Source organism: Tachyglossus aculeatus, chromosome 23 (genome assembly GCF_015852505.1).
Source record: "Tachyglossus aculeatus isolate mTacAcu1 chromosome 23, mTacAcu1.pri, whole genome shotgun sequence".
Classification (NCBI taxonomy): domain Eukaryota; kingdom Metazoa; phylum Chordata; class Mammalia; order Monotremata; family Tachyglossidae; genus Tachyglossus; species Tachyglossus aculeatus.
The window spans coordinates 22,474,204-22,493,890 of record NC_052088.1 but is presented as its reverse complement, the minus strand read 5'-3'; the positions used below and the strand labels follow the sequence as shown (position 1 = coordinate 22,493,890).

Sequence of the window (19,687 nt, the reverse complement as noted above, 5' to 3'; positions counted from 1 at the left end):
TCAACACTGAAGGTGTAATGACTGTGACAATTAGTTAGTCTTTCTCCCAGAAGGCTGACCAAAATGGCCACCCACCATGTCAGATGATTGAAGTTACTTCCTCACTCTTGCAATTAACTTGTCTTCTTGGTTCACCTAAACTAGGTATTCCAATTTCCTCTCAAGTATTCTCTTAGCGTCTTAGTACATTTATGATTTCTAATTAATTTTCATATTGTATCACCTCCTTTTCCCTTCTCTTTCTACACAAAAGAGCTACCTGAAAAGTTAGTTTAACTCTTTAGAGGCTTTTGGTATTTAAGCAGCACATATAATAATGATGGTATTTATTAAGCGCTTACTATGTGCAAAGCACTGTTCTAAGCACTGAGGAGGTTATAAGGTACATATGAAAGAAGTCCACTTGTCTGGATCTCGAAAGTGAATAAACTCCAGTCAAGAAAAGTCTTAACATCAGTCACAGTGCAGGAAAAAAGAAATGAGACTAGGGCCTAGGCTATAAACTTTTCAAAAGACTCCTTTCAGTAAAAATAATTTATAGTCCTTGCTCCTTGGCCCACAAAGAATATCTTGTTCACTCAAAAAATCAACAAACTGCTTTTTTGTACCCTTTTGACCTCCTTTTCTGGCAGAGCCCCCCTGAGGACTCCTGCTTGAGATATAGCGGAAGCCCAGTTTATTAACCCCCAAATTTGGAAACATTAGTATTTAAGTTTTATCTTTACTCCAAACTCTTGGCTGGCACTTTCATTTCATCATTCCCCCTTGCGTATGTGCTGGGGTCTCTCAGAACTCTCATCCCTAGAATTTCATATTTTTTTTTTCTGGTTCTACATGTCCTTGAAGTTTGATCATAACTCTGTCCCCAGATTCTCCACACCACCTGGTATGAATCTAACCGCTTGAGGCTTCTGGCAGAATTTATGTTATTAAACTCAGAACACTTCAGTGAAAAGTGATAACCTCTCAGGAACTTGATATTTTCCTTTTGGATTCCCTTAACATTTATAAAAAAATGCTTCTTTTTCTTTTGGAGTTCTTGTGTCATTCAGCATATGATAAGTTTAATACACACTAGTCTCCAGACCCCACTTAGAAAGTTCTTTCCTCTACTGCCCCGTCAAATGGAGAAAACCCAACCTCAGTTTTGAGTTACATATGCCTCAGACACTTTTCAATTACAGATCAGCTTTTTCTTTGGCTTGGGCTTAATGTTTTATATCACCTTTTGTTTTCATGTTTTCTAATATCTATTTAGTAGACGTTTGGTCTTGGTATAGTGGATAGAGCAAAGGCCTTGGAGTCAGAAAGTCATGGGTTTTAATCCTGGCTCCTCCACTTTTCTGCTGTATGGCCTTGGGCAAGTCACTTAACTTCTCTGTGTCTCGGTTACCTCATCTGTAAAATGGGGATTAAGACTGTGCTCCCCATGTGGGACAGGGACTTGCTCAACCCTATTTGTGTGTATTCACCCCAGCACAAATACCACAAATATTAGTATTATTATTATTATCATCTAAATAAGCAGGTCTGATTCTTCAGTTTTCCCTTAAACCTAACTTGAATCATCATCATATTAATAAAATACTACTGGAAATTAATTTGTTTGCTTGTCTAATCTAGTAAAGAAGTAACTGAATTTTTACAAAAAAGTGAAAATTCTGATTAGTCAAATGGCAAAAGGCATTTAGTAAAGTATCTGCACGGGTATTTTGACTCAACTACAACTTTTTCTTGCTATCTTATGTTTGACATTGAGCATTGGAAGAAAAATGGCAGGGTCCAATTTGAGATACTATAAAAAAAAATTTAAACATGCTTGACTATTCTTGAAAACTAGAATTCCATGATCAGTTGTATTTATTGAGTGCTAACTGTATGCAGAGAGCACCGTACTAAGCTCTTGGGAGAATACAGTAGACTTAGTATATATGATTTCTGCCCTCAAGGAGTTTATAGTCTAGGTGATTCGATTGATTTTGCTTTCAATTTATTTTGCTCTACCTTTATTTAAATCCCTAGGACCTTACAGTAAAAAACCACCTCAGAGCTCCTGAAGGATCAGGCATGGGATTTGTTAAGCCTCTAGTAAATGTCGGCACTTTATTAAGCATTGGAGTGGATACAAGCTAATCAAGTCAGACACAGTCCATGGGGCTCACAGTCTTTATCCCCATTTTACAGATGAGGTAACTGAGGCACAGAAAAGTTAAGTGACTTGCCCAAGGTCACCCAGCAGATAAGTGGCAGAATCAAGATTAAAACACAGGTCTTTCTGACCCTCAGGGCCATGCTCTGTCCAGCTGGACTTGCAACACCTCAATTCATCAATCATACCAGCTGTGGACTTGGGAGTATTCCTGAGTCCCAGGAAGCTTTGGAGAGCATCAGGACCAGACAGAAGTTTGAATTAGTCTTGGGGACTAATTATAAGTCAGAAGTCTTGTAGTCACTTTGATCTAGACTTGGCTGTTTCCTAATTTATGCAACCCATAGAAGGGGGGATGACAATTCAGGGCCACTTCTGGATTCTCATCAGCTCTGGAGGGTTTGAGAGGTATGTTAGGAAGGGGGCATCCTGACTCTATGAGATGTGTTGCTTTAAGTTCAAAGGAATGAATTCTATGAAAGGGAAAGGAAAAAACACAGATGAATAATATGCTTGATAATTAAGATCATGAGAATCAGAGGGTCTTCCAAACTATGACTAGCTCTGACCTAGAAGTTTCAGAATCAGTCAATCAGTCAGTAGTATTTATTGAGTGCTTAATGTTTGCAGAGCACTGTACTAAGCGTTTGGGAGGGTACAGTATAACAGAGTTACTGGATGTCCCCTGCCCACAATGAGCTTACAGTCTAGAAGAACTGACATGGAACATGGGATCAGAACATAATTCTGAGGTCAGAAAATGACCCCACTATTATTCTGAGGCAAAAACTACAGATAACGTGGTCAATGTATCTAGCAAACCAAGAGGCCCTTGAAAGCTATAGGATAGACAAAGTTATTGAGCAGTAGGTGAGAAACATATGGAAAGCAGTGTGACCAAGTGTAAAGACAACAGGCCTTGAAGGATTCTAGTCCCACCTTTCCCCATCTTTACATGTTTTCCTCCATTTATTCCAAGGGGATGGCCTAGTGATGATATTTTAAACATATTTTATATGCTTTATTTTATATATTTTCTTAAATTACTTCTACATCTTCAGAGACAAATGCTAAGTAAGCATTCCTTTAAATGTATTATTTGGAGAATTTGAATTTCAGGAGAGTATGCATAGAATTGCCTGAATTGATGATCTGCCCTCAAGATATACTTTGATAATGATGTCATGCCTTTAACTTGTATTTCATTGTCACTCATTATTCTGCTGCAGAATTTCGCTTCGAGACTCTCAGCTGACTATTGTATTAAACACTGGCCAGGTTAATTCCCAGTATACCTGAGTGCTTTTTACTTCAGTCCTGAATTTTAGTGTATTTTAAAAGCTCCGAGTAACCAGACATAATAGCCTTTACAGCAGTCAATCAGCCCGAGGCTAAAAATAGCTTGGAAGAATAAAACACACACACACACACACACACACACACACACACACACACACACACACACACACACACACACACACCACCACCACCACCACCACCACCACCACCACCACCACCACCACCACCACCACCACCACCACCACCACCACGACCCCCCACAAATCAACCCCTGAAATGAATGAGTTAGGGTTGATGTTCACATACAAAGCAGGTTTAACATGTTTGAGAGTCCAAATGTGATTATGATAGTTGCCCTAGAAATATATATGCATAAGCAATCAGAATGAATAAATACAGTTTAACTCCTATTACACGACCTCTTTTAAGTCTTATTTTGAAAATTAATAATGTAATCAAACTATTCTTTGGGGTTATATTCCCATTCATTGTTGAAGGATTGTGATAGTTTTATAGTTGACGTGAATTTGTTAATGCTGTTTAAAAGAATCAAATACGGAAAGGAGAATTTTAAAGTTGTTTATTGAATGAAATTATGTAAAGTAATAGACAGTGTTCTATTTAAATATTCTAATATAATGACTAACTTACTAATTTTTTCTATATGATTAAAAATGTTTACAGTATTTTTAAGAAAAATTTGGAAGAATTATTAGGATACTTTTAGCACATGTAACTCCCAAGGTTAATTTGCAATACTTAGTCTACCTTGGGTTGTATTAGGCATAATAATGTTGATGATTTATCCTTATGACAAAGACTAATAAAAATAGAAAACGGCCCATCCTGAATCCACTCTTGTGATAAAGATAGTAGCAGGAGTGATCTCTCTGCTATAGGGCTAAAACCTTCTTCAACTAATCATTAACCATATCACTGAACTCAGATTTTGGTGGGCAACTTCTTGAGTTCTGCAAAACCATGCTGCATTTCCAAGGACATATTAGGGCACTCATTATGAAATATATTGAGAGTCTTAATTTTACTGATAAGAAGGACACATGCTAGAAATGCTTTATGTCAGTATATATGGTAGCTTTTTATTAAGGTTGCTAATCCTATTTAATTGGCCCTCCTATGAGAAAATGTGTTTCAGTTTGACTGTTAGACTAAGAAAGACTAAAAAATTTGAGCTTTTAATTTTGTTTCTAACATTGAAGTTCTAACAGCAAGATCGTAAGACTAGGAGTCTCTCTCTGTCAGTTGCCTGCTGAGTGTCCTAGGGCAAGTAAATCAATCAATCAATCAATCAATCACTTGGGAGAGTACAGTACAAAAGAATTAGCAGTCACGTTCCCTGTCCATTACAAGCTAACAATGTAGAGGGGGTGACAAGCATTAATATGAATAAATAATTTATAATTTAAAGGTATGTACAAAGTGCTGTGTGATTGGGCGTGGGGTGAATATCAAGTGTCCAGAGTTCACAAATTGAAGTGCATAGGTGAACCAGAAGGGCCAGTGAGAGGGAGAAAAGAGGGTTTAATCAGGAAAGGCCTCTTGGAGGAGATGTGACTTTAGTAATGCTTTGAAGGTGGAGAGAGTGGTGATCCAGCATATATGAAGGAGGAGGTGGGCTCCAGGCTAGGGGGAGGATGTGGGAAAGTGGTTGGTGGCAAGATAGACAAGATCGGGGTAAAGTGAGTAAACTGGTACTACAGGAACGGAGTGTGTGGGCCGGACTGCCGTAGGAGATTAGTGAGGTGAGGTAGGGTGAGGTGAGCTGATTGAGTGTTTGAAAGCCATAGGTAAGGAGTTTCTGTTTGATGCAGTGGTGAATGGACAGCCAGTGGAGATTTTTGAGGAATGGGGAGACATGAACTGAATTTTTTTGTTGATAAATGATTCATGCAGCAAAGTGAAGTAGGGATTGGAGTGGGTATATATACGGAAGCTGGGAGGTCAACGAAAAGGCAGATGTAGTAGAGAAGGCAGGATAGGATAAGTGCTTGGATCAGCGTGGTGGCAGTTTGGATGGAGAGGAAAGGGCGGATTTTAGCAATGTTGTGAAGGTAGAATTGACAAGATTTGGTGACATTGAATATGTGGGTGGAATGAGAGATCTGAGTCTAGGACAATGCCAAGATTATGGGTTTGTGAGTTAGGGAGGATAGTGGTATTGTCTACGGTGATGGGAAAGGCAGGAGGAGGACAGGGTTTGGGTGGGAAGATACAGAGTTCAGTTTTGGACATGTTTAATTCGAGGTGTGAGTGGGACATCCAAGTAGATATGTCTTGAAGGCAGGAGGAAATGCCTGGTTGCAGGGAAGGAGAGTGGTCAGTGCTGGAGATGTAGATTTGGGAACCATCTGCTTAGAGCTGGTAATTGAAGCCATGGGAGCAAATGAGTTCTCCAAGGGAGTGGGTGGAGAGAGAGAATATAAGAGGACCAGAACTGATCCTTGATGGACCCCTACTGTCGGGGGGGGGGGGGGGGGGGGGGGGGGGAGGCAGAGGAGGAGCCAGCAAAAGAGACTGAGAAGGAGTGGTCAGAGAGATAGAGATTGAGGAGAACAAAGAGAGGACAGTGTCAGTGAAGTCAAGCTTGGATAATACTTCAAGGAGAAGGGTTTGGTCTACAGTGTTAAAGGCATCTGAGAGGTTTCGTAGGATTAGGATGGAGTAGAGGCCATCAGATTTGGCGAGAAGAAGGTCACTGGTTACCTTAGAAAGGGCTGTTTCTGTGGTATGGAGGGCGTGAGAACCAGACTGAAGGGGATCTAGGAGAGAATTAGAGGATAGGAAGAGAAAACAGGTGTAGACAACTCTATTAAGAATTTTGGAGAGAATTGGTAGGAGGGAGATGGGGCAATAACTGGAGGGTGCCGTGGGGCCAAGGGAGGGTTTTTTTTAGGACAGCAGACACATAAGCAGGAAACACAGAGAAGCAGCATGGCCCAGTTGAAAGAGTACGGGCTTTGGAGTCAGAAGTCATGCATTCAAATCCCAGCTCTGCCAATTGTCAGCTCTGTGACTTTAGGCGAGTCACTTCTCTCCTCCGTGCCTGTTACCTCATCTGTAAAATGGGGATTCAGACTGTGAGGCCCCTGTGGGACAACCTGATCACCTTGTAACCTCCCCAGCGCTTAGAACAGTGCTTTGCACATAGTAAGCGCTTAACAAATGCCATCATTATTATAAGCATGCTTGAAACCTGTGGGAAAGAAGCTGTTAGAAAGTAAACATTTGAAGACAGCAGTCGAGGAGGGAAGAAGCCACTTACTTTCCCTGTGCCTCAGTTTCCTCATCTGTAAAATGGGGATTTAATACCTGTCCTCCCTCTTACTTAAACTGCGAGTATCATATGGGACTGGTACTGTGTCTGATCTGATCATCTTATACCTACTCCAGCCCTGAGTACAGTACTGAGCACAAGCAACTGATGATAAACAGCACTTTAATAAATATCAATATTTAACATTTTTATTATTTTATTTATTATTTATTATAATTATATCAATATAATTTCTTCACTCAGGTAGGGAGAAATATGGGTTCTATATAAGGAGAAGGATCTCTAGAGCTCTGATGAAGCAAGACAATAGAGCTCAAAATTAGTTAATCATAATAATTTTACTGTTATAGTGGCAGTTATTTACCTAAATGGAATTTCATTTTTACTTACCAGTGTCTGCAATACTTTTGGAAAAGGGCTTAAATATTCCTCTCTGTTTCCTCACTATATTCATTCCTCACCGTGCCTTGTTCTTGCCTGTCCCGCCATCGACCCCCGGCCCACGTCCTCCCCCTTGCCTGTAATGCCCTCCCTCCGCACATCCGCCAAGCTAGCTCTCTTCCTCCCTTCAAGGCCCTACTGAAAGCTCACCTCCTCCAGGAGGCCTTCCCAGACTGAGCCCTCTCCTTCCTCTCCCCCTCCTCCCTCTCCCCATCGCCCCCGCCTTACCTCCTTCCCCTCCCCACAGAACCTGTATATATGTATATATGTTTGTATGTATTTATTACTTTATTTATTTCTTTATTTTATTTGTACATATTTATTCTATTTATTTTACTTTGTTAATATGTTTTGTTTTGTTGTCTGTCTCCCCCTTCTAGACTGTGAGCCCACTGTTTGGTAGGGACCGTCTCTATATGTTGCCAACTTGTACTTCCCAAGTGCTTAGTCCAGTGCTCTGCACACAGTAAGCACTCAATAAATACGATTGAATGAATGAATGAATACAATGCTGATTAAGACTGTGAGCCCTGTGTGGGACATGGACTATGTCCAACCTGATTACCGTGTATCTACCCCAGCACTTAGAACAGTGCCTGACCTATAGTAAGCCCTTAACAAATACCATAAAAAAATGAGTGAAGTGTTAAGTAGGGGAACTAGACTGGGAAGAGTAGCTGAGGAGAGCTTCCTGGAGAAGATATATAGTGGAGCCTGAAAGATAGTGGGAGTAGTGGTCTATCAGATATCGGGGGAGTTGGGAAGGAGAGTTCCAGGCAGGAGGGAGGGTGTGTGTAAGAAATGGCACACATATACTACCTAGGTCTGAAGAAATAATCCTAATGAAATCATTTTATTATTCAATAAATTTTTTTAGTGTTGTATAATATTATTGCTGGATTGTTAGATGTCTAGTTGGTCATTCGTTTGGTAACTTGCATTCCCTGAGTGCCTACCTCTGCTTAGTAGTCATAATCATGTTCAGCATCCAGATTTTCTTTTTAGCCTAAGCTCAATGAGAAAACATCACAGTCCTTCTTTGCCAATTGGTAAGTCTTATGTTTCTTCAGCAGGATTTGACTCCTTATATCCCATATGCAACTTATATATTGGTCTCCAATGGCTTAATTATTTTCTCAGACTGTCGTCTTATAGGAGAAAGGTTGTAAAGGAAGCCTGTAGATGTAGAATTATTCTTATTTTCTTTTACATGTGGCTGGTTTGCATACTCATTTTATGCAGCATATATTTTTGCCATCTCAATTAGTTTTGAAGGTGAAATCGCCAACATTGAGTTGGAAGATTTGCTTAGTCTGGGACTCAAAAGACTTGACTTTTAGGTGCAATTCTACCACTAGCTTACTGTATGACCTTGTGGAAGCCACCTAGTCTCTTTGTTCTAAGTCTCCTCATCTTTAAAATGGGATAATAATACCTGGGTCTCCCTGTCTTGCCCTGGTATTGTGAAAATAAAATTAAATCCTTGATGAAAAGGTATTTTGAAAGAAAAAGAAATGCTCTACAAATTAAATAAATTTCAACCGTGAGGAGTGTTAAGTTTGAAAAAGAGACTATAAATGTCTTTTACTCTAAAATGAATCTGGGAATTTTCATTCCTATTTTAAAAAAAGTGTTTTAAACCAGTGGATTTATATTATTGTAATCCAATTTTAACATATCTTTTACAGAAGGGCTAATATGGAAAATGGGCTATTTGACTATTTCTTCAGTGGAACTGTGCTTAATGTTTTCCCCCGCTTCCCTGTTGACATCCTCTGCTTCTCTCAATTCAGTGTTTTTCGTCTGTCACCTTAAACCTTCTCAAATGGTACTCTGACCCTGAATAGCTTCTCCCCTCCAGTGCACCCAACCTTCTCGCTTTCATCATTAAAAACTTTAGATTCTACCTCCTCCTTGATGTCTTCCTTGATACATGGGAAGGTTTTTGTTACTGCTGAATTGCTTTACCTAACCACACAATTCCTCTTTTTGTACCAACCCACTAATACTCCCTGTCTCACAAACTCATAACCTTGGCATTATCCTTGACTCATCTCTCTCATTTAAGGCATATATTCAGTGTCACCAAATCCTGTTGATTTGGCCTTCACAACATCTCTAAAATCCACCCTCTACTCTGCATCCAAACTACTTCCACGCTGATCCAAGCATTCCTTATTTCTCACCTTGATTACTGCCTCAGCTTCCTTGCTGACATTCCTGCATACTTTCTCCCCTCTCCAGTCCATACTTTACCAAGTCCATACTCTTTTACCCAGATCATTTGTCTGGAAAACTGTTCAGTCCATCTTTCTCGACCCCTCAAAACCCTCCAGTGGTTGCCCATCCATCTCCGCATCAAACAGAAACTCCCTACCATTAACTTTAAAACACTGGATCGGATTGCCCCCATCTACGTGCTCTTGCTGATCTCCCACTGCAACCCAGTCTTCACACACTGCTTATTTAGCACCAACCTTCTTTCTGTACTTTGATCTCATCTATCCCACCACTAACCCCTTGTCCACGTTCTTCCAGGAGATCCCTTACCCCTTCACAACCAACTGTCTACCACTCTCTCATTTAAAGCCCTTTTAAAATCACATCTCCAAGAGCCCTTCCCAGGTGAGCCCTTTATTTCCCCTATCTGCCCCCGCCCTGTGTTGACTGTGCATTTGGCTGTGAACCCTTTAAGCTCTTTGATACTAACCCCTAGCCCTAATCTATTTTAGTACCTGTCTTCCCCTGTAGATTGTAAGCTCCTTGTGGGGAGGGATCATGTCTACCAACTCTGTTGTGTTGTACTTCCCCAAGTACATAGTACAATGCTCTGCACACAGTAAAGGCTCAATAAATACCACTGATTGATTGAGTGATTTGTCTTTTACATGAGCAACCCAGTTCCATGTAGCAAAAGATGATTTTGTTGGTCTCACTGGGGGTAGTGCCCAAGTTTTGCAAACATTTATGAATAACTTCTATTATTTATCCAACAGGATTTGTTATGTGACTAACCTTAAATATGATCAACAATCCAGAAAAACACATGTGAGACTCTTGGCAGTTGTTGCACAAACCCACCAATAGTTGCCCGTCCACCTCCACATCAAACATGAACTCTTTACCTTTGGCTTTAGTTTGTATTTCAAGGAATTGGAGAATCTTACTATCTGTGGAATCTTCTCGAGGTTGATATCCAAAAACTTAAAGTTTGGTTTTTGTGAAGGGCTACCTTCGAGATGGGCTTCTGTCTTTTGCTCATTGTTTGATTGATTCCTTTGGAAGTTTTCATATGCATTTAGAACAAACTGATTTCTTGACTTCTTATTTGTGTCTACCAACTCTGTTGTAGTGTACTCTCCCAAGTGCTTAGTACAGTGCTCTAGACACAATTAGTACTCAATAAAAACCATTGATTGATTATGTAGTTAAGTTTTCACTAATCCAGGACGCTGTCATCACTATGAACATCAGCAGTAGGATTTATTAAGTGTTTCCTGGGTGCATGGCAGTGTATGAGATACTCAAACTATAAGCTCCTTGAGGGCAGGGGTCATATCTAACAGCTTATTGTACTTTCCCAAGTGCTTAGTAAAGTATTCTGCACAAAGTAAACACTCAATAAATGCCACTGATTGATTGATTGACTTGGAAACATCAAATTGAAATGAGTCACTCAAGGGGCAAGTAATATAAGGGGGGAATCAAATGGACACAAATTGCAAATATTCTATAAGTAAAAGAATATGAACATATATATGAATGCTAAAAGCAAATATGGGAAATTAAATCAACAAAGAAATACAAATGTTCTAATATGGCTGAGGGGATGACATAGAGAAAGGCTTAGGAAACACCTCATGGAGGAAATGGAATTTAAGAAAGACTGTGAAATTAGAGAAGAGTGAGATTTGGTGGATTGTAAGAGCAGTGAGTTCCATATGGAGTGAAAGGTGTGAGCAGTTGGCTTTGGGAGAAGAGAGAATGAAGAGTAGTTTGAAAATTAGCTTTGAAAGAATGAAAAGTGTAAATTGGGGAGTAATGGGAGAAGAGACAGGGAAGGTAAGAATTAGTCAGCTGGTAAAATCCTTAAATCCAGTGGTTAGAAACTTTTTTTCGAGGAAAGAAATGGGTAGCCTTTGAAGATATGCCCTCTGCTACTTAATGTTTCCACACTCCTAAGCACTAAACAACTGCTCATCTCAGTTGCCAACTTGTATTTCCCAAGTGCTTAGCACAGTGCTCTGCACGCAGTAAGCACTCAATGAATATGATTGAATGAATCTCAGGGAAGGGGGTGAAAATGAATGTTCAATTTTAGGTCGTTATCCTGTTCTCTCTACTCTCTGAGTGACTAGAACCCTGTTTGAGGGTAACTCATTTACCTAGGTACACTTGCCAGCTTCACCGCTGCAAGCTTCTTCTAAGAGTAAGCCCATCCTATAATAGCTTGGAATGGTAATTGGACAAGCCTGGTTTCTAGAGGAAAATTTCCAGTACTGAAAGTCAGATTTTGTTTGCATGGAGTGATTCTCCCATTCCTTCCAAGTTCTTTCCTTCTTTCTCTCTCTCTCTTCCTCTTCTCTCTCTTGCTGTCTCTCACTTGCTTTCTTTTACGTATCTATCTGTGCATACACTGTATTCAGTTTACCCTTTTTATTCCTTCCACGCTAATTTTCAAATTACTCTTCACTCTCTCTTCTACCAGGGTCAACCGACTGCTCATACCTTTCACCCCACATGGAACTCCCTGCTCTTAAAGTCCACCAGACCTCACCCCTCCCTAATCTCAAAGCCCTTCTTAAATTCCATTTTCTCCAAAAGGCATTTCCTAAATCCCCTCAGCCACCTTACCCATTTCTGTATAATAACAATAACAGCATTTGTTAAGCGCTTACTAAAGTGTTGGTTGTGTATAATATGACAATGTTTGTTACCATATGTCTACACATACATTGTATAGATAGATATATACATATTAAATCACATTCACATTTATCAATGAGATTTATTGACTACGCACTTAGAATGAAGCACAACAAACATATTTATAATTATAGATGTGGTTATATAGTGCCTGTTCAAAGTACATCAAGTTATTTCAGTACATAGGGATTGTGCTTTCACAAAGCTCTGTATGAAGGAACAGTCACACTGTAGTATGGTGGTGTCCATAAGCTCACAGTTTGATTCTTCCTGAAACCTCTGTGTTCTGTATCCGAACAGAATTGGGTTGTCAGGCAAACATTCCCTAACTTCCTAAGAACATTCTAGCTAATATGTGTCGTGAAAATACTCACTCTGGCAGACTAGATAAATCATTATCCTGCTTTAACAGTTGTGCAAAATTCTCAGATTTATGCCTTACAGGAATGTTGAGACCTTCGTAAAGATATATGGGGAAGATATTAATTGGAACTGAGCAACTTTTTAAAGTGGGCTTCACTCCAGATTATGTTCTTATGAGAGGAATTCCAAACTTGAAAGCTCCTACAACCATTTGTAAGTTAGGAGAACCAGTCACCCTGTGGTAGACAACTACAATTCTGAACTGCATTTATCACATGGAAAAAGTAGAAGAATGTTTCCTCATAAAGATATTTTAGGTCTTGGAAAAAGAAGTATGTTTTTGTAATAGGCGGCTTTTCTAACACGTTGAATAATTATGCGTTTCAGAGCAGAAGATGGTTAGTGACCTATCTTCTAGAGAAAAATGACTGGAATTATTCCTGGAATTAAACCAGCATGAGGTCCCTTCTGACAAGCTAAGGTAACACTACTGGAAGGCAAGAAATTCAAAGTGATGTATGCCCAGCTGGCTGAATGTTGACAGTGTCTGGCCTAGTGAAAGTTCCCAATGCCTGAAGCCAAAGAACCAGGAGAACGGGTGAACCTGGCAGTCATCTCTCTATGCGATTTGGTAAACACAAACTTCTTTGTAAGGGGTATTCAATCCATGAGGCTAGAAGTAATATCAAAACTTCTGACCTTCTGTGTGCACCCTGTGATGTATAAAAATGATGTACAGTGACTATAAGAATTCTGCCTCACTACAGTGGCTCCTAGAAGTTGTAATGTAAAGTAGGTGAAGAGCATTTCTAGTAATATTCAGTTGACTAAGATTATTTAGGTGGAGAAACCTTCTTTTTTTATTATTATGGTATTTATTAAGTGCTTACTTACTTGCCAAGCCCTGGGGTAGATGCTTTTTTCTACCACATTATCACATTTGTCATCATTTCTTTCATCGAACAGGAAGATGATATTCTCAATTGAATTTAAGAAATTCTGTTGAATGTATTTTAAACTTCTTTAAAAGCCTCTGAACAGTAACAGAAAGTGCGTGGCAACAAAGATATATCTTGTCTGTCTTGGGGTCAGCTTCCTTGAGGTTATATAAATTATGTACACCCACTGTTCTTTAGATAGGTCTGCTCTTTTAAAGACTAATTAATACATAATCACTTTCACTAATCATTTCTTTCCTCTGAGTATTTAACAGCATGTTTGTTGACAATAGGGCTCAAAAAGAGATAAATGATGGCTGTGGTAGATTTTGCCTGGAAATTGAAACTCCTTTCTCATAGGTTTGTTTGGATAAAGATAATATCATATCTCTCACACACCCATAGACATACACACATAACATGTATTTACAAAATATACAAGTATGAACATGTGTATTATATACTATTACATGTATGTGAAATATTTGAAATGATATATGTATATTTAATATATTCATCCAACCAAAACTATTATATATATACATATAATATATAGATGTTACAGATTATCTACATACACTGTAGTGCATTTTGCTCATTTTATAAGTGAAAAATAAGTATTAGGTCTTAAGTATTTCTTAGATTTCAACATTTTTTCTGAGGCTCTGTTATGCATAATTGGATCTCAGGCCACTGCTTAGCTGGGAAGCAATGATCTATAGGCTTCTCCCATGCACAGAGGTGAAGATGGTGGAGTCTGGTACTTGATAGGTTTTGTGGTGGTTTCTTTTTTTTTTTTTTGTGTGTGTGTGTGGTGTGTGCATGAGAGTAAGTTCTTTTTGTGGGGATTTTGCTTCATTTTCCTGAAGAACTGCTACCTTGAGAAATATCCACAGGGAAAATCCCTAGGAAAAAACTTTCACTTTATCAGCCCCTGACAGAAAGCCATGACCCTCCCTTTCAGTTTTGCTTCCCAACACCCAATTTTGCCAAACCTGGGGATGCCACAGTGGAGCTCACCACTCGCCTGGCGACTGATGGTCACTGTTCACTTTGGAACCCATCTGTTTCAAAGAGTCTTTCATCTAGCTAGCTGGTCTCCAGTTACCATGGTAGGACTCAGGCCCACAGTAGCCTTGAACTCATGGCAAGTTAGAAAATAGACTTCAGGTTTTAAATTTCTTTTCCAAGTTACTCTGTCAGATTAATGAGCCATTTTGGTCTATTGCTCGTTTAGTGCTTGATTTTAGAAAGGGATTTGTGAGAAGCATCGTGGCTCAGTGGAAAGAGCACGGCTTGGGAATCAGAAGTCATGGGTTCCAATTTAGGCTCTTCCACTTGTCAGCTGTGTGACTTGGGCAAGTCACTTAACTTCTCTCTGCCTCAGTTACCTCATCTGTAAAATTGGGATTAAGACTGTGGGCCCCACGTGGGACAATCTGATTACCTTGTATTCCCCCCGCCCCCCAGCACTTAGAACAGTGCTTGGCACATAGTAAGCACTTAACAAATGCCATCATAATTATTATCTATATCTATTTTATTAAAATACTCTAACAATGGTCACAGTTGCAGATTTTGCGGACTCTATTCCTTTTCTCTTTTGTAGGTTGTTTTCTTCTTCTGCCTAACTCAGTTATATGCTGGTAGTTTCCATGAACTGAGGATGATAAGGAACCTGAAACTAAAATTTTGTTTGTAGAAGTCAGTGAATTTGAGCTTGAAGGTGTTTAACCTCTGTCTACACATAAAAAATAATGTAGGGGCGTTGAAAAACAACACAATCGAAGGAAATTGATTAACAAAGATAATTAGTATGGAAAATCTGCACCAAATGAGCATCATTTTCCTAAGTAGTGATCTCTTTTTAATCTGAATTATTTGGATAATTGCTCAAGTTCTTTTAATTTTGCCCTCTCCGAGGAGTATAGCATTTATGTCCAGATAATAGTCTTGGTATTTATGGAATGTTTACTGAATTCCCATTAGGTGAAATGCACTGTAGTATGTGCTTGGGAAAAGTAGAGCAGAAATAGAAGAAACAACCTCTTTCCACTGGGAGTTTACACTCTAACCAATCAATGAATCCATCAATCAATCTATCATATTAATTGAGCAGTTTCTGTGTGCTGAGCTGTGCACTAAGTGCTTGGGAAAGTACAATATAACAGGACTGATAGACGCGTTCCCTCCCTACAATGAGCTTACAGTCTAGACAAACATAAATAAATTATGGATATGGACATAAATGTTATGGGGCTGAGGGAGGGGTGAACAAAGGGTGCAAATCCAAGTGCAAGAGTGACATAAAAAGGAGTGGGAGAAGAGGAATTAGGGCTTAATCAGAGGAGGCCCCTTGGAGATGTGCCTTTAATAAGATTTTGAGGATGGGGCGAGTGATCGTCTGTTGTATAAGAAGAGGGAGGGTGTTCCAGGCCAGAGGAGGGTCAGAGGAGAGAAGTTGTTGGTGAGATAGACAAGATCAAGCGAGAGTGAGTAGGTTGGCATTGGAGGAGAGAAGTGTTCGGACTGGGTTGTGGGAAGAAAAGATCAGACCTCAGCAATTTATTACATCTATGAGGAAATTCATCAGCTATGTGTATCTCATAATGAGTAGTTTATAATAGATTACTTTTCAAAGTGGTTTTAAATGCCTCCATCTAAAAATATGTGAGCAATCTAGTTTCTCCTATATAGATATTCCTATGAGTCATTAAGTAGTAGTTTTTTCTGGGATTCTGCTATGTGGAAGATTCATACAAATCATATGTTACCTGTAGGGAAAGATTAAATTCTAAACATTTTAAAAAAGAAACTCTAAAATTACATGGACACCTCTTCATTTCATGTTGGTGTCCCTGAGAAGAGAGTACCTTGTGGAAATGGCACATGAATTTATTTGGAGCCCAGTTAACTCTACCAGTAGAACATTTTTTTTCTACAAAGCAGTTTCATGTTTATTTTACAGAGCTGAATAAAACATTTTCTTCTCCACTGGTTGACATCAGATTCTATTAAAAGCCTTCAAATGTGCTAGTATTTACCCATAACTGTTTTTCTTTCAGGCCCACGAAAATAAAAATTTGTTTTCAGTAGAATCTTGTATACGGAAAGAAAGACACAACTAGACGGGCCAAGTGTAGTTTCTTTCTGTGGGTGTTATCCACCTTGGAAGTTGCAGTAACTTTTCAGGACACTAGCATCCTATTTGGTAAATTATTGTTTAGTGCACTAAATGGGAATTAATGACCTGAAAAAATATATGGTTTCTAAATTACTGTATGGGACCAATATGGCTCATAGTGTTTACTGTGGACTTGTTTGTTCGCACAACATTTTTGAAAATCATCCATATTCTATGTGACATTTATCTCAGTCAACCTGAAAGAAGAAAAGATGTGCAAAGCACTGTTCTAAGCGCTGGGGGGATACAAGGTGATCAGGTTGTCCCACATGGGGCTCACAGTCTTAATCCCCATTTTGCAGATGAGGGAACTGTGGCACAGAGAAGTTAAGTGACCTAGCTGACAATTGGCAGAGCTGGGATTTGAACCCATGACCTCTGACTCCAAAGCCCATGCTCTTTCCACTGAGCCATGCTGCTTCTCTTATTGAAGTTTATTAAAAAAAAAGGCTTTCAGAATTTTGTTGCTGAGGATATTTTAATGAGTTGAAAATTTTAAAATACCTGCCCCTAGGACACCTGTGTCTTTACAAGTAAAGACATTCCTAAATATATTTTAATATCATGTGTAAAGTGGATAACCCAAATTTTAAGCTTCAAGAGAATTGAAGATTTCTGAATTTCATGAGTACAGTGCTCTGCCCATGGTAAGCACTCAATAAATATCATTGATTGACTGATTGAGTGATATTGGTATGAAAGGAATGGGACCCCAAACTATTGGATTAACACCTTGTCATACAGTTGTATGCAGAATCTGTATTAGCTATTTGGGTCAGGGTTAATTTAAGAAAATCTTTCACTGGGCACACAGACAACTAATATTTTTAGGTAGCATAGATTTGTATTTGCTAGTTTGCAAGTGCTGGCAGTAGAGACATTTGATAACTAGCAGTAAATTGGCCAGGTATGTTCCTGCCCTATATAAGATATGTAGCTAAAATGTCAATGCCACTAATGCTGTTCTAATGGACAAGATATTGTTATGGCTGCATTGCCTTTTTATTGGTGTTAAACATCATTTGTGAGTCAGTTATTCTATACAGATTTCATTTCACAATGTGGAGCAAGCTAGAGTCGATAATCTAAGTATAAAGATATATTGGAAATAGTGCCAGAGGTTACATTTCAACAGGGAAGATGACAGTGGAGATGATTAGTCATTTCAGTAACCTCTTAAATAATCACCTCTTTAATTAGGTCCAAGGTAGTTCACGTTTTTTACTTACCCTTCTTCTTCCAGGGTAGTGCTTTATCCTTGATTACATCATGAATAGATTTTAATCACGGTTTCACATATGAGAATCTGGTCTCATGGATATGTGAATGAAGTTCCCAGAGAAGTTAAAGAGGGTTATGCATGCTTATGAGGGGAGAATAAACAAATGTAGAACAATTTAAAATGCCCTGGAGTAATAAAGAGCTTGTTTAAAGGATCAGTGAGAGGGTAAATACATGTTTTAAAGATTATTTTTGTGAAAACGCAAATGACTTTGTGGTTCAGAGAAGGAGGAAATGGATGTGAATAGTGAAAAAAGTCGACTTAAAATCATGTCCCAGCTTAAGAGTATGAATTACAGTTTTCCTTGGCAGAAATCAGATGCATTGCAACATTTTTTTGGTTATTATTTTTGTTTCCAAAGTATTGTAGCACCATTGTTCACGCCTTACAATACCCTTGTGAGTGTGTATTTCCCATCCACGAGCTCAGCTTGCCAGTGTTTGAGAGAAATCTTTATCACCCATTTTCTAGGATCTGTAATTTTAAGTGACCAGCTTAGTCCTTTGTTATTATGTGCCTGTGGCAAAGGAGGAACAGAGCTCTATCTGTGTTCAAGGACTGACCCAAAGTCACTCAGTGGCCGAGTTGGGATCAGATCTCACAAGGTCTTCATCAGTTTCAGGGCTGTGCCATAGCTGTACAGTGCCTCAGCAGGAATCTCTATTCCCTGATGTCAGTGCCTCTCTCTTTCTTGATAGGTCAGAATCATTATCTCCCTTTTTGGTCCTTTTCACATATCAAGGCAGGAGAAAATCCAGGTTTAAGTCTCAGGGTTTCAGGAGCTCAGGTTACTGGATTACTAGATTCACTACTTACTTTGAGCCTTAATAATTCTTGAATATAGAATAGAAGCCGCCTTACTCTCTCATTTTGCCTGTCTATCCCTCCTCCTCTTTTTTTTTTTAACTTTCCTCTGATGCTTGACTGCTGAGAAATCCTTCAGGCTTCTGTTATGGGTGTCTTAGCATCTTTGATTCCCATTCCCCAGCTCAAAACACTGAGGGGACAGTCTGACATTTTACCAATGAAAAGGGGAAGGTGGATTTTCTTTACTGTGCTGATATTGGTGGGCCCAGGCAGGCAGTGATGAAGTTGGGGTCATTCGCACTTTTGCTCATCCTGCTTTCCCTCACTACCCCTACTTATTCTCATTCCCCCTCCTTATTGTCACCCACCCCTTTGTATCCTTGGCCTCTCATAATACAATCAAGCCCACAACCCTCACTCCTCTCAAGTCAACCTACTCATGAACCTTGTTTCTCATCTCTCTCACTATCAAGCTTTTGCTCATCCCTCCATCCTGGCCAGAGCATCATCATCTTTCACATCCAGAAGACCAGGTGTCTTCAGAAAGCTTCTAAAATTGCAACTCCATTTAGGGGCCTTCTCTAATGGACTCTCATTTCCTCACCACTTCGATCACTTTAGCACTTCTGCCTTTCCTAGGCAGTAGGGCATTCATCCCTAAAGCCCTTGAGTACTTGCCTTGGTAGCACTTATAAACATACCTCTCTCTTATACGTCATCTATGCACTTCAATCCTTACTGTTTGGGCGTTTGTAGTCACGCCACCCTCAGCTCCACAGCACTTAACGTACATAGTTGGAAATTATTTATATTAATATCTGACTCCCCCTCTAGACTGTACACTGGCTGTGGGCAGTGAATGTGTCTTCCAACTCTGTTGTATTATACTCAGTACAGTGCTCTGCACACAGTAAATGCCCATTAAATACCATTGATTGGTTGATACCTTTAAACTCTGTTCCTCTCACCCCTTATCTGTAACTTATTTTAGTGTTTGTTTCCC

At 39.4% G+C, this 19,687-nt stretch overlaps 1 long non-coding RNA gene across 1 annotated transcript in view; it reads left to right on the top strand.

Annotated features, from left to right (window-relative positions):
- LOC119944703 overlaps window positions 1-19,687 on the top strand; it is a 118,663-nt gene that overhangs the window by 72,900 nt on the left and 26,076 nt on the right. The window contains exon 3 of the long non-coding RNA XR_005455937.1: window positions 12,861-12,954. This is a non-coding gene — a long non-coding RNA (uncharacterized LOC119944703). The remainder of the gene's footprint in view (window positions 1-12,860; window positions 12,955-19,687) is intronic.